At 46.8% G+C, this 13,721-nt stretch overlaps 1 pseudogene across 1 annotated transcript in view; it reads right to left on the reverse strand.

Annotated features, from left to right (window-relative positions):
- Nucleotides 1-2,511: 2,511 nt before the first annotated feature.
- Nucleotides 2,512-13,721, reverse strand: part of LOC311122290 (protein phosphatase 1K, mitochondrial-like) — a 13,697-nt pseudogene continuing 2,487 nt past the window's right edge. The window contains exons 2-5 of the transcript in view: nt 8,700-8,865; nt 5,056-5,211; nt 4,490-4,626; nt 2,512-2,643 (exon numbers count right to left, since the gene is read on the reverse strand). The product of the transcript in view is annotated as a protein phosphatase 1K, mitochondrial-like (transcript). The remainder of the gene's footprint in view (nt 2,644-4,489; nt 4,627-5,055; nt 5,212-8,699; nt 8,866-13,721) is intronic.

Raw genomic sequence — 13,721 nt, forward strand, 5'->3', positions numbered from 1 at the left:
CACACACACACACACACACACACACACACACACACACACACACACACACACAGACACAGACACAGACACAGACACAGACACAGACACAGACACAGACACAGACACACACACACACACACACACACACACACACACACACACACACACACACACACACACACACAGACACAGACACAGACACAGACACAGACACAGACACAGACACACAGACACACACACACACACACACACACACACACACAGACACAGACACAGACACACACACACACACACACACACACACACACAGACACACACACACACACACACACACACACACACACACACACACACACACACACACACACACACACACACGTCACGTAAAGAAGATACCTCTAGTTCTGTCAGGACTCCTCTCCATTTGTGGAGAATCTAATTTTAGTACATGAGAAATCTACCCTGCTCACACACACACACGCTCGCACACACACACACACACACACAGGCATGCACACACGTGCACAAACACACACACACACACACACACACACACACCATTCCAGAGCGGTGTAAGCTACACTCTGACGTGTTAGGATTCTTTAGGGGTCACATCTCCGTGGGTCACAGGGTCTCCTGCTTAATACTGTCCATTCTGTCTATACGCACCATGCTATCTAACTGCTGCTACTTTTATATTCATATACTGTTCATACTGTCTATATATTTGGTATTTTACCAAATAGGGCTATCTTCTGTATACCCCCCTACCTTGTCACAACACAACTGAATGGCTCAAACACATTAAGAAGGAAAGAAAATCCACAAATTAACTTTGAAGAAGGCACACCTGTTAATTGAAATGCATTCCAGGTGACTACCTCATGAAGCTGGTTGAGAGAATGCCAAGAGTGTGCAAAGCTGTCATCAAGGCAAAGGGTGGCTACTTTGAAGAATCTCAAATATAAAATATATTTTGATTTGTTTAACACTTTTTTGGTTACTACATGATTCCATATGTGTTATTTCATAGTTTTGATGTCTTCACTATTATTCTACAATGTAAAAAAAAATTGTACAAATAAAGAAAAACCCTTGAATGAGTAGGTGTGTCCAAACTTTTGACTGGTACTGTATATATTTTTTAAATCAAATAGCAAAATAATCCTTGGTATTACTTACAGAACCACAGAGAAACTACAATAACTTAACAACAAAGACAGAGTAGAATGTTTCTGATACAAGTTGAACCACAATAACCATTTGTAGATTAAAAATATTAGATAGTCAATACATAAAGCAGCATTGAAACCACACCTAACATTTAATTATATACAATATGTACATTAAACATACATGTTCAAAATGTTCGCTTTTGGCTAACACTAGATCCAAATACTTGATTTTTACCAAATAACATTCTGTGCGTCTGTGTGTCCTACGTCTGTGTATCCTACGTCTGTGTGTCCTATGTCTGTGTGTCCTATGTCTGTGTATCCTACGTCTGTGTATTCTACGTCTGTGTATCCTACGTCTGTGTATCCTAACGTCTGTGTATTCTACGTCTGTGTATCCTAACGTCTGTGTATCCTACGTCTGTGTATCCTAACGTCTGTGTATCCTAACGTCTGTGTATCCTAACGTCTGTGTATCCTACGTCTGTGTATCCTACGTCTGTGTATCCTACGTCTGTGTATCCTACGTCTGTGTATCCTACGTCTGTGTATCCTACGTCTGTGTATCCTACGTCTGTGTATCCTAACGTCTGTGTATCCTAACGTCTGTGTATCCTACGTCTGTGTATCCTACGTCTGTGTATCCTAACGTCTGTGTATCCTAACGTCTGTGTATCCTAACGTCTGTGTATCCTACGTCTGTGTATCCTAACGTCTGTGTATCCTAACGTCTGTGTATCCTAACGTCTGTGTATCCTAACGTCTGTGTATCCTAACGTCTGTGTATCCTAACGTCTGTGTATTCTACGTCTGTGTATCCTACGTCTGTGTATTCTACGTCTGTGTATCCTACGTCTGTGTATCCTAACGTCTGTGTATCCTAACGTCTGTGTATCCTAACGTCTGTGTATCCTACGTCTGTGTATCCTACGTCTGTGTATCCTACGTCTGTGTATCCTAACGTCTGTGTATCCTAACGTCTGTGTATCCTAACGTCTGTGTATCCTACGTCTGTGTATCCTAACGTCTGTGTATCCTACGTCTGTGTATCCTACGTGTGTGTATCCTACGTCTGTGTATCCTAACGTCTGTGTATCCTAACGTCTGTGTATCCTACGTCTGTGTATCCTACGTGTGTGTATCCTACGTCTGTGTATTCCCTGTCTGTGTATCCTAACGTCTGTGTATCCTACGTCTGTGTATCCTACGTCTGTGTATCCTAACGTCTGTGTATCCTACGTCTGTGTATCCTACGTGTGTGTATCCTACGTCTGTGTATCCTAACGTCTGTGTATCCTAACGTCTGTGTATTCTATGTCTGTGTATCCTACGTCTGTGAGTACAGTATATATCTCTCTTAGGACCAGCGCCCACTAGAGGCCAGGTTTCTGCTCATGGAGTAGCCAGCCAGACTGCTCTCTTGTTTACCCCAGGCTCCGAATGGAACCACCACGATCGTACTGTTGTCCTCTGAACCATACTGCAGAGCCTGAAACACACACACACACACACATATATATATAAACTGAGTGTACAAAACATTAAGAACACCTGCTCTTTCAATGACATAGACTGACCAGGTGAAAGCTGTGATCCCTTATTGATGTCACTTGTTAAATCCACTTCAAATTCAGTGTAGATGAAGTGGAGGAGACAGGTTAAAGAAGGATTTTTAAGCCTTGAGACAATTGAGACATGGATTGAGTGTGTCAAGAACTGCAACGCTGCTGGGTTTTTTCACACTCAACAGTTTCCCGGGTGTATCAAGAATGGTCCACCACCCAAAGGACATCCAAATCAATATTAGGAAGGTGTTCTTAATGTTTTGTACACTGTGTACATTTTAAAATGTATACATGCGTTTAGATTGCTCTGGGATGAAGTTTCCCCTCGGCACAGATCTAGGATCAGATTCCCCTCCCCTAATCCAGGATCAGATTCCCCTCCCCTAATCCAGGATCAGATTCCCCTCCCCTAATCCAGGATCAGATTCCCCTCCCCTAATCCAGGATCAGATTCCCCTCCCCTAATCCAGGATCAGATTCCCCTCCCCTAATCCAGGATCAGATTCCCCTCCCCTAATCCAGGATCAGATTCCCCTCCCCTAATCCAGGATCAGATTCCCCTCCCCTAATCCAATCCTTAACCATTAGTGGGGGGGAAATGCAAAACTGAACCAAGATCAGTGTCTAGGGGCAACGTCACCTTGTGTGTTACTACTCCTATATCCATTATATACACATTATACACCATCATAATGAATAAACACAGTGTCAAACACAATGGACATGGTCTCTATCGGTCTGTCTGTCGGTAGAACCGTTACAGCCTTATTCTAAAATGGAGTACATCTCCCTCATCGAACTACACCCAATACCCGTAATGACAAAGCAAAAACAGCTTAAATATCACATTTACATAAGTATTCAGACCCTTTACTCAGTACTTTGTTGAAGCACTTTTGGCAGCGATTACAGCCTCGAGTCTTCTTGGGTATGACGCTACAAGCTTGGCACACCTGTATTTGGGGAGTTTCTCCCATTCTTCTCTGCAGATCCTCTCAAGCTCTGTCAGGTTGGATGGGGAGCGTCGCTGCACAGCTATTTTCAGGTCTCTCCAGAGATGTTCGATCAGGTTCAAGTCCGGTTTCTGGCTGGGCCACTCAAGGACATTCAGAGACTTGTCCCGAAGTCACTCCTGCGTTGTCCGCTCAAGGATCTCTATGCACTTTGCTCCGTTCATCTTTCCCTCGATCCTGACTAGTCTCCCAGTTCCTGCCACTGAAAAACATCCCCACAGCATGACGCTGCCACCACCATGCTTCACCGTAGGGATGGTGCCAGGTTTCCTCCAGACGTGGACGCTTGGCATTCAGGCCAAAGAGTTCAATCTTGGTTTCATCAAACCAGATAATCTTGTTTCTCATGGGTCTGAGAGTCCTTTAGATGTCTTTTGGCAAACTCCAAGCGGGCTGTCATGTGCCTTTTACTGAGGAGTGGCTTCCGTCCTGGCCACTCTACCATAAAGGCCTGACTGGTGGAGTGCGTGCAGGAGAGATGGTTGTCCTTCTGGAAGGTTCTCCCCATCTTCACAGAGGAACTCTGGAGCTCTCTCAGAGTGACCATCAGGCTCTTGGTCACCTCCCTGACCAAGGCCCTTCTCCCCTGATTGCTCAATTTGGCCAGGGGGCCAGCTCTAGGAAGAGTCTTGGTGGTTCCAAACTTCTTCCAGTTAAGAATGATGGAGGCCCACCTCCCGAGTAGTGCAGTCGCTTGAGGCGTCACTACAGACCTGTCTCCTCTCTCTATCGTACTCTCTCACACACACACACTAACCTGTTGTGCAATGACGTTTGCGGCCTCTGTGGGGTCATGGCACTGGTTGGATGACATCACAGATCTCCTGGTCGTTCATGATGAAGTTGATCCCGTCTGTCGTCAGAGCCAGGAACGTGGTCGTGGTGGTGTTGCAACTAACTATATAAAATAATAACGATATTATAATTCTGAGCTTATGATCATGATTGTCAATGTGATCACCATCGTTACCACCATCACCATCACATCATCACCACCATCACATCATGATTACCAATCATCATCACCACCATCATCATCATCACCATCATATCATCACCATCACCACCATCATCATCATCATCACCATCATCACCATGATAATTACCATCATCATCATCATCATCACCATAACCATCATCATCATAACCATCATCATCATCATAACCATCATCATCACCATCATCACCATCATAACCATCACATCATCATAAACATCATCATCACCATTATAATTATCAGAGTTGATGATGTTGAGTTTTTAATCTGAGTGTATGGTATGAAATTATAAATCGGATGTTATTGATAACCTGTTAATAACTCACATTGATCCGTCGTGTTTCTGGCAGGGCGATGACACCGGTGTCCTACCGGTGTCCTTGAGGTGAAAGTCTCCGATGCTGCGTGTCATCGCTAACCGCCCGTTGACGTTAGCCTGACCAAGACTATTCCACGTTACGAACCCTCCACTCAGCTTTATCCTGCAGGGAGGAGAGAGGAGAGAGAGGAAAGAAAGAAAGAAAGAAAGAAAGAAAGAAAGAAAGAAAGAAAGAAAGAAAGAAAGAAAGAAAGAAAGAAAGAAAGAAAGAAAGAAAGAAAGAAAGAAAGAAAGAAAGAGGGGGATAGAGAGCGAGAGAGAGAGAGAGAGAGAGAGAGACAGAGAGAGAGAGAGAGACAGAGAGAGAGAGACAGAGAGAGAGAGAGAGAGACAGAGAGAGAGAGACAGAGAGAGAGAGACAGAGAGAGAGAGAGATAGAGAGATGGGGGGGAGAGAGAGCGAGGGAAAGAGTTAGACTGCTGTTACAAAACCACACTGCTACGTTTGATCCTGGGTGAGAGAACAGGCATAGGTACAACAGTAAGAACGGGCTTGGCATGAACTTGGTCCAGTTCTAGTCATATACACTGCTCAAAAAAATAAAGGGAACACTTAAACAACACAATGTAACTCCAAGACAATCACACTTCTGTGAAATCAAACTGTCCACTTAGGAAGCAACACTGATTGACAATACATTTCACATGCTGTTGTGCAAATGGAATAGACAACAGGTGGAAATTATAGGCAATTAGCAAGACACCCCCAATAAAGGACTGGTTTTGCAGGTGGTGACCACAGACCACTTCTCAGTTCCTATGCTTCCTGGCTGATGTTTTGGTCACTTTTGAATGCTGGCGGTGCTTTCACTCTAGTGGTAGCATGAGACGGAGTCTACAACCCACACAAGCTCAGGTAGTGCAGCTCATCCAGGATGACACATCAATGCGAGCTGTGGCAAGAAGGTTTGCTGTGTCTGTCAGCGTAGTGTCCAGAGCATGGAGGCGCTACCAGGAGACAGGCCAGTACATCAGGAGACGTGGAGGAGGCCGTAGGAGGGCAACAACCCAGCAGCAGGACTGCTACCTCCGCCTTTGTGCAAGGAGGAGCAGGAGGAGCACTGCCAGAGCCCTGCAAAATGACCTCCAGCAGGCCACAAATGTGCATGTGTCTGCTCAAACGGTCAGAAACAGACTCCATGAGGGTGGTATGAGGGCCCGACGTCCACAGGTGGGGGTTGTGCTTACAGCCCAACACCGTGCAGGACATTTGGCATTTGCCAGAGAACACCAAGATTGGCAAATTCGCCACTGGCGCCCTGTGCTCTTCACAGATGAAAGCAGGTTCACACTGAGCACATGTGACAGACGTGACAGAGTCTGGAGACGCCGTGGAGAACGTTCTGCTGCCTGCAACATCCTCCAGCATGACCGGTTTGGCGGTGGGTCAGTCATGGTGTGGGGTGGCATTTCTTTGGGGGGCCGCACAGCCCTCCATGTGCTCGCCAGAGGTAGCCTGACTGCCATTAGGTACCGAGATGAGATCCTCAGACCCCTTGCTGGTGCGGTTGGCCCTGGGTTCCTTCTAATGCAAGACAATGCTAGACCTCATGTGGCTGGAGTGTGTCAGCAGTTCCTGCAAGAGGAAGGCATTGATGCTATGGACTGGCCCGCCCGTTCCCCAGACCTGAATCCAATTGAGCACATCTGGGACATCATGTCTCGCTCCGTCCACCAATGCCACGTTGCACCACAGACTGTCCAGGAGTTGACGGATGCTTTAGTCCAGGTCTGGGAGGAGATCCCTCAGGAGACCATCCGCCACCTCATCAGGAGCATGCCCAGGCGTTGTAGGGCGGTCATACAGGCACGTGGAGGCCACACACACTACTGAGCCTCATTTTGACTTGTTTTAAGGACATTACATCAAAGTTGGATCAGCCTGTAGTGTGGTTTTCCACTTTAATTTTGAGGGTGACTCCAAATCCAGACCTCCATGGGTTGATACATTTGATTTCCATTGATAATTTTTGTGTGATTTTTATTGTCAGCACATTCAACTATGTAAAGAAAAAAGTATTTAATAAGATTATTTCATTCATTCAGATCTAGGATGTGTTATTTTAGTGTTCCCTTTATTTTTTTGAGCAGTGTATATAGTCTTCATATGTACTCGGTCCAGTTCTAGTCAAATGCATAGTCTTCCTAAATGTTAAATCTTGGAATGTTACGATACATAGACCCCCCTTAGTCCTCCCACCCCCCCCTTAGTCCTCCCACCCCCCTTAGTCCTCCCACCCCCCTTAGTCCTCCCACCCACCCTTAGTCCTCCCACCCCCCTTAGTCCTCCCACCCCCCTTAGTCCTCCCACCCCCCTTAGTCCTCCCACCCCCCTTAGTCCTCCCACCCCCCCTTAGTCCTCCCACCCCCCCTTAGTCCTCCCACCCCCCCTTAGTCCTCCCACCCCCCCTTAGTCCTCCCACCCCCCCTTAGTCCTCCCACCCCCCTTAGTCCTCCCACCCCCCCTAAGTCCTCCCACCCCCCCTTAGTCCTCCCACCCCCCCTTAGTCCTCCCACCCCCCTTAGTCCTCCCACCCCCCTTAGTCCTCCCACCCCCCCTTAGTCCTCCCACCCCCCCTTAGTCCTCCCACCCCCCCTTAGTCCTCCCACCCCCCCTTAGTCCTCCCACCCCCCCTTAGTCCTCCCACCCCCCTTAGTCCTCCCACCCCCCCTTAGTCCTCCCACCCCCCTTAGTCCTCCCACCCCCCCCTGTGTTTAGAAAGTTTGCATTAGCCAGACCTAAACTATTTCACATTACGAAACCCCTGCTGTGTTTGATCGTTAGAGAGAGACCAGGCATACATAACATTCGCCACCCCCCAGCACCCCACTTTAAAGAAATACTTGGCACACACACCGTCACCCAACCCCCCTCCCTCTAGTATGTACTTGGTCCAGCACCTCTAAGCCCAGAGGAAAGTGTTTGTCCTCAGGCCTGGAGGGAAGCCAAAGTCATTCCGCTACCCAATAGTGGTAAAGCGACCTTTACTGGTTCTAACAGCAGACGATAACAGCGGACGATATTGCCACTCCCATTTGCCATATCTTCAATTTAAGCCTCCTAGTGTGTGTGACCTCAGGCCTGGAGGGAAGCAAAAGTTATTCCGCTACCCAAGAGTGGTAAAGCCCCCTTAACTGGCTCAAATAGCCGACCAATCAGCCTGTTACCAACCCTTAGTAAAGTTTTGGAAGAAATTGTGTTTGACCAGATACAATGCTATTTTACAGTAAACTAAATTGACAACAGACTTTCAGCACGCTTATAGGGAAGGATATTCAACAAGCACAGCACTTACACAAATGACTGATGATTGGCTAAGAGAAATTGATGATAAAAAGATTGTGGGGGCTGTTTTGTTAGGTATGTACTTGGTCCTTTAGCCCCCTTTAGCCCCTCCCAGTTTCAGATATGGCCCCCCAAACCCCAAATCCCTCTGCTTTTCCTGAGCTTGAACCCCCCCATGAAAGACCCCCCACCCCACCCCACCCCACCCCACACATCACTGTATCCCGTTTTAGAAAGGAGATGGGGTGTATCTATGTCTCTGCTTCCACCTCCTTCTACAATAGATGTATACGTTCAGGTGTATACCTCTGTCTCTCGTCCTTCCGGTCGGGGGTGTGGTCAATTGTGAGTTTCTTGGCCCGCCCCTTCCTGCATAGCAACGCTCGGCTGTCTCCCACGCTAGCAACCACCAACTCTACACCGTCTCGTAACAAGGCAACCGTCGCCGTGGTCCCCGCAGTCAGGAAGGAAGCTGGGGGCAGAGAGAGAGAGAAGAGAGAGAGAGAGAGAGAGGAGAGAGAGAGAGAGAGAGAGAGAGAGAGAGAGAGGGAGAGAGAGAGAGAGAGAGAGAGAGAGAGAGAGAGAGAGAGAGAGAGAGAGAGAGAGAGAGAGAGACATGAGAGGGAGAGAGAGAGAGAGAGAGAGAGAGAGAGAGAGGGGTGTTAGACAGAGGCAGGTGGAGTAGCCTATGTGTCCAATTCACATACAGTACATGAATGCAGGCAGGCAGGCAGGCAGGCACGTAGTCACACATTGTATTGGACTGTAATATGCTCTATTGCCAATGTCAACGCAGCAGAAGACTTACACAGCGGTTAAAGCAACAACAACAAAATCCCAAGACTGAAACTTAAGTCGATCTCAGATCGATTGTCTGGGGTCAAGTTAACCTCCCCATTCATGTAAGAAAGTCATGACCATAATGCTTTTAGGGAAAGAGGATCATTATGTACATGTATTAAACTGCGAGTTTGACCAATTCCTGTCCCCTTGCTTAGTGGGTCGCGGGTCCTCCCAGGGATAACTTTTACGTAGAAGGACTGAGAGGCTCAGTTCTGGTGACTTTTTAAAAGGACCAAAATGAATGAGAATAAAATGATGCTGACACCATCTAAAATCTAATTTCCACCTCCATAAATGAGCCCAATAACGTTTAAATGTTTAAATGATTTTTAAATATTGGACCAAATGGCCTATGGTGTATTATCAGATGGTTCTATTTAACAATAAGCATTATAACTGCAGGCCAACTGATGCAGCATTATAACCTGTTGGCCAACTGATGCAGCATTATAACCTGCAGGCCAACTGATGCAGCATTATAACCTGCAGGCCAACTGATGCAGCATTATAACCTGCAGGCCAACTGATGCAGCATTATAACCTGCAGGCCAACTGATGCAGCATTATAACCTGCAGGCCAACTGATGCAGCATTATAACCTGCAGGCCAACTGATGCAGCATTATAACCTGTTGGCCAACTGATGCAGCATTATAACCTGCAGGCCAACTGATGCAGCATTATAACCTGCAGGCCAACTGATGCAGCATTATAACCTGTTGGCCAACTGATGCAGCATTATAACCTGCAGGCCAACTGATGCAGCATTATAACCTGTTGGCCAACTGATGCAGCATTATAACCTGCAGGCCAACTGATGCAGCATTATAACCTGCAGGCCAACTGATGCAGCATTATAACCTGTTGGCCAACTGATGCAGCATTATAACCTGCAGGCCAACTGATGCAGCATTATAACCTGCAGGCCAACTGATGCAGCATTATAACCTGCAGGCCAACTGATGCAGCATTATAACCTGTTAGCCAACTGATGCAGCATTATAACCTGTTGGCCAACTGATGCAGCATTATAACCTGCAGGCCAACTGATGCAGCATTATAACCTGCAGGCCAACTGATGCAGCATTATAACCTGCAGGCCAACTGATGCAGCATTATAACCTGCAGGCCAACTGATGCAGCATTATAACCTGCAGGCCAACTGATGCAGCATTATAACCTGCAGGCCAACTGATGCAGCATTATAACCTGTTGGCCAACTGATGCAGCATTATAACCTGCAGGCCAACTGATGCAGCATTATAACCTACAGGCCAACTGATGCAGCATTATAACCTGCAGGTCAACTGATGCAGCATTATAACCTGTTGGCCAACTGATGCAGCATTATAACCTGTTGGCCAACTGATGCAGCATTATAACCTGCAGGCCAACTGATGCAGCATTATAACCTACAGGCCAACTGATGCAGCATTATAACCTGCAGGTCAACTGATGCAGCATTATAACCTGTTGGCCAACTGATGCAGCATTATAACCTGTTGGCCAACTGATGCAGCATTATAACCTGCAGGCCAACTGATGCAGCATTATAACCTGCAGGCCAACTGATGCAGCATTATAACCTGTTGGCCAACTGATGCAGCATTATAACCTACAGGCCAACTGATGCAGCATTATAACCTGCAGGTCAACTGATGCAGCATTATAACCTGCAGGTCAACTGATGCAGCATTATAACCTGTTGGCCAACTGATGCAGCATTATAACCTGTTGGCCAACTGATGCAGCATTATAACCTGCAGGCCAACTGATGCAGCATTATAACCTGCAGGCCAACTGATGCAGCATTATAACCTGTTGGCCAACTGATGCAGCATTATAACCTGCAGGCCAACTGATGCAGCATTATAACCTGTTGGCCAACTGATGCAGCATTATAACCTGCAGGCCAACTGATGCAGCATTATAACCTGCAGGCCAACTGATGCAGCATTATAACCTGTTGGCCATCTGATGCAGCATTATAACCTGCAGGCCAACTGATGCAGCATTATAACCTGCAGGCCAACTGATGCAGCATTATAACCTGCAGGCCAACTGATGCAGCATTATAACCTGTTAGCCAACTGATGCAGCATTATAACCTGTGGCCAACTGATGCAGCATTATAACCTGCAGGCCAACTGATGCAGCATTATAACCTGCAGGCCAACTGATGCAGCATTATAACCTGCAGGCCAACTGATGCAGCATTATAACCTGTTGGCCAACTGATGCAGCATTATAACCTGCAGGCCAACTGATGCAGCATTATAACCTGCAGGCCAACTGATGCAGCATTATAACCTGCAGGCCAACTGATGCAGCATTATAACCTGTTAGCCAACTGATGCAGCATTATAACCTGTTGGCCAACTGATGCAGCATTATAACCTGCAGGCCAACTGATGCAGCATTATAACCTGTTGGCCAACTGATGCAGCATTATAACCTGCAGGCCAACTGATGCAGCATTATAACCTGTTGGCCAACTGATGCAGCATTATAACCTGCAGGCCAACTGATGCAGCATTATAACCTGCAGGCCAACTGATGCAGCATTATAACCTGTTGGCCAACTGATGCAGCATTATAACCTGGTGGCCAACTGATGCAGCATTATAACCTGTTGGCCAACTGATGCAGCATTATAACCTGCAGGCCAACTGATGCAGCATTATAACCTGTTGGCCAACTGATGCAGCATTATAACCTGCAGGCCAACTGATGCAGCATTATAACCTGTTGGCCAACTGATGCAGCATTATAACCTGGTGGCCAACTGATGCAGCATTATAACCTGCAGGCCAACTGATGCAGCATTATAACCTGTTGGCCAACTGATGCAGCATTATAACCTGTTGGCCAACTGATGCAGCATTATAACCTGTTGGCCAACTGATGCAGCATTATAACCTGCAGGCCAACTGATGCAGCATTATAACCTGCAGGCCAACTGATGCAGCATTATAACCTGCAGGCCAACTGATGCAGCATTATAACCTGTTAGCCAACTGATGCAGCATTATAACCTGTTGGCCAACTGATGCAGCATTATAACCTGCAGGCCAACTGATGCAGCATTATAACCTGCAGGCCAACTGATGCAGCATTATAACCTGCAGGCCAACTGATGCAGCATTATAACCTGCAGGCCAACTGATGCAGCATTATAACCTGCAGGCCAACTGATGCAGCATTATAACCTGCAGGCCAACTGATGCAGCATTATAACCTGTTGGCCAACTGATGCAGCATTATAACCTGCAGGCCAACTGATGCAGCATTATAACCTACAGGCCAACTGATGCAGCATTATAACCTGCAGGTCAACTGATGCAGCATTATAACCTGTTGGCCAACTGATGCAGCATTATAACCTGTTGGCCAACTGATGCAGCATTATAACCTGCAGGCCAACTGATGCAGCATTATAACCTACAGGCCAACTGATGCAGCATTATAACCTGCAGGTCAACTGATGCAGCATTATAACCTGTTGGCCAACTGATGCAGCATTATAACCTGTTGGCCAACTGATGCAGCATTATAACCTGCAGGCCAACTGATGCAGCATTATAACCTGTTGGCCAACTGATGCAGCATTATAACCTACAGGCCAACTGATGCAGCATTATAACCTGCAGGTCAACTGATGCAGCATTATAACCTGCAGGTCAACTGATGCAGCATTATAACCTGTTGGCCAACTGATGCAGCATTATAACCTGTTGGCCAACTGATGCAGCATTATAACCTGCAGGCCAACTGATGCAGCATTATAACCTGCAGGCCAACTGATGCAGCATTATAACCTGTTGGCCAACTGATGCAGCATTATAACCTGCAGGCCAACTGATGCAGCATTATAACCTGTTGGCCAACTGATGCAGCATTATAACCTGCAGGCCAACTGATGCAGCATTATAACCTGCAGGCCAACTGATGCAGCATTATAACCTGTTGGCCAACTGATGCAGCATTATAACCTGCAGGCCAACTGATGCAGCATTATAACCTGCAGGCCAACTGATGCAGCATTATAACCTGCAGGCCAACTGATGCAGCATTATATCCTGTTAGCCAACTGATGCAGCATTATAACCTGTTGGCCAACTGATGCAGCATTATAACCTGCAGGCCAACTGATGCAGCATTATAACCTGCAGGCCAACTGATGCAGCATTATAACCTGCAGGCCAACTGATGCAGCATTATAACCTGCAGGCCAACTGATGCAGCATTATAACCTGCAGGCCAACTGATGCAGCATTATAACCTGCAGGCCAACTGATGCAGCATTATAACCTGTTGGCCAACTGATGCAGCATTATAACCTGCAGGCCAACTGATGCAGCATTATAACCTACAGGCCAACTGATGCAGCATTATAACCTGCAGGTCAACTGATGCAGCATTATAACCTGTTGGCCAACTGATGCAGCATTATAACCTGCAGGCCAACTGATGCAGCATTATAACC

This window comes from Coregonus lavaretus (assembly GCF_964263955.1).
Source record: "Coregonus lavaretus genome assembly, contig: HAP1_SCAFFOLD_4701, whole genome shotgun sequence".
In the NCBI taxonomy this organism is placed as follows: Eukaryota; Metazoa; Chordata; class Actinopteri; order Salmoniformes; family Salmonidae; genus Coregonus; species Coregonus lavaretus.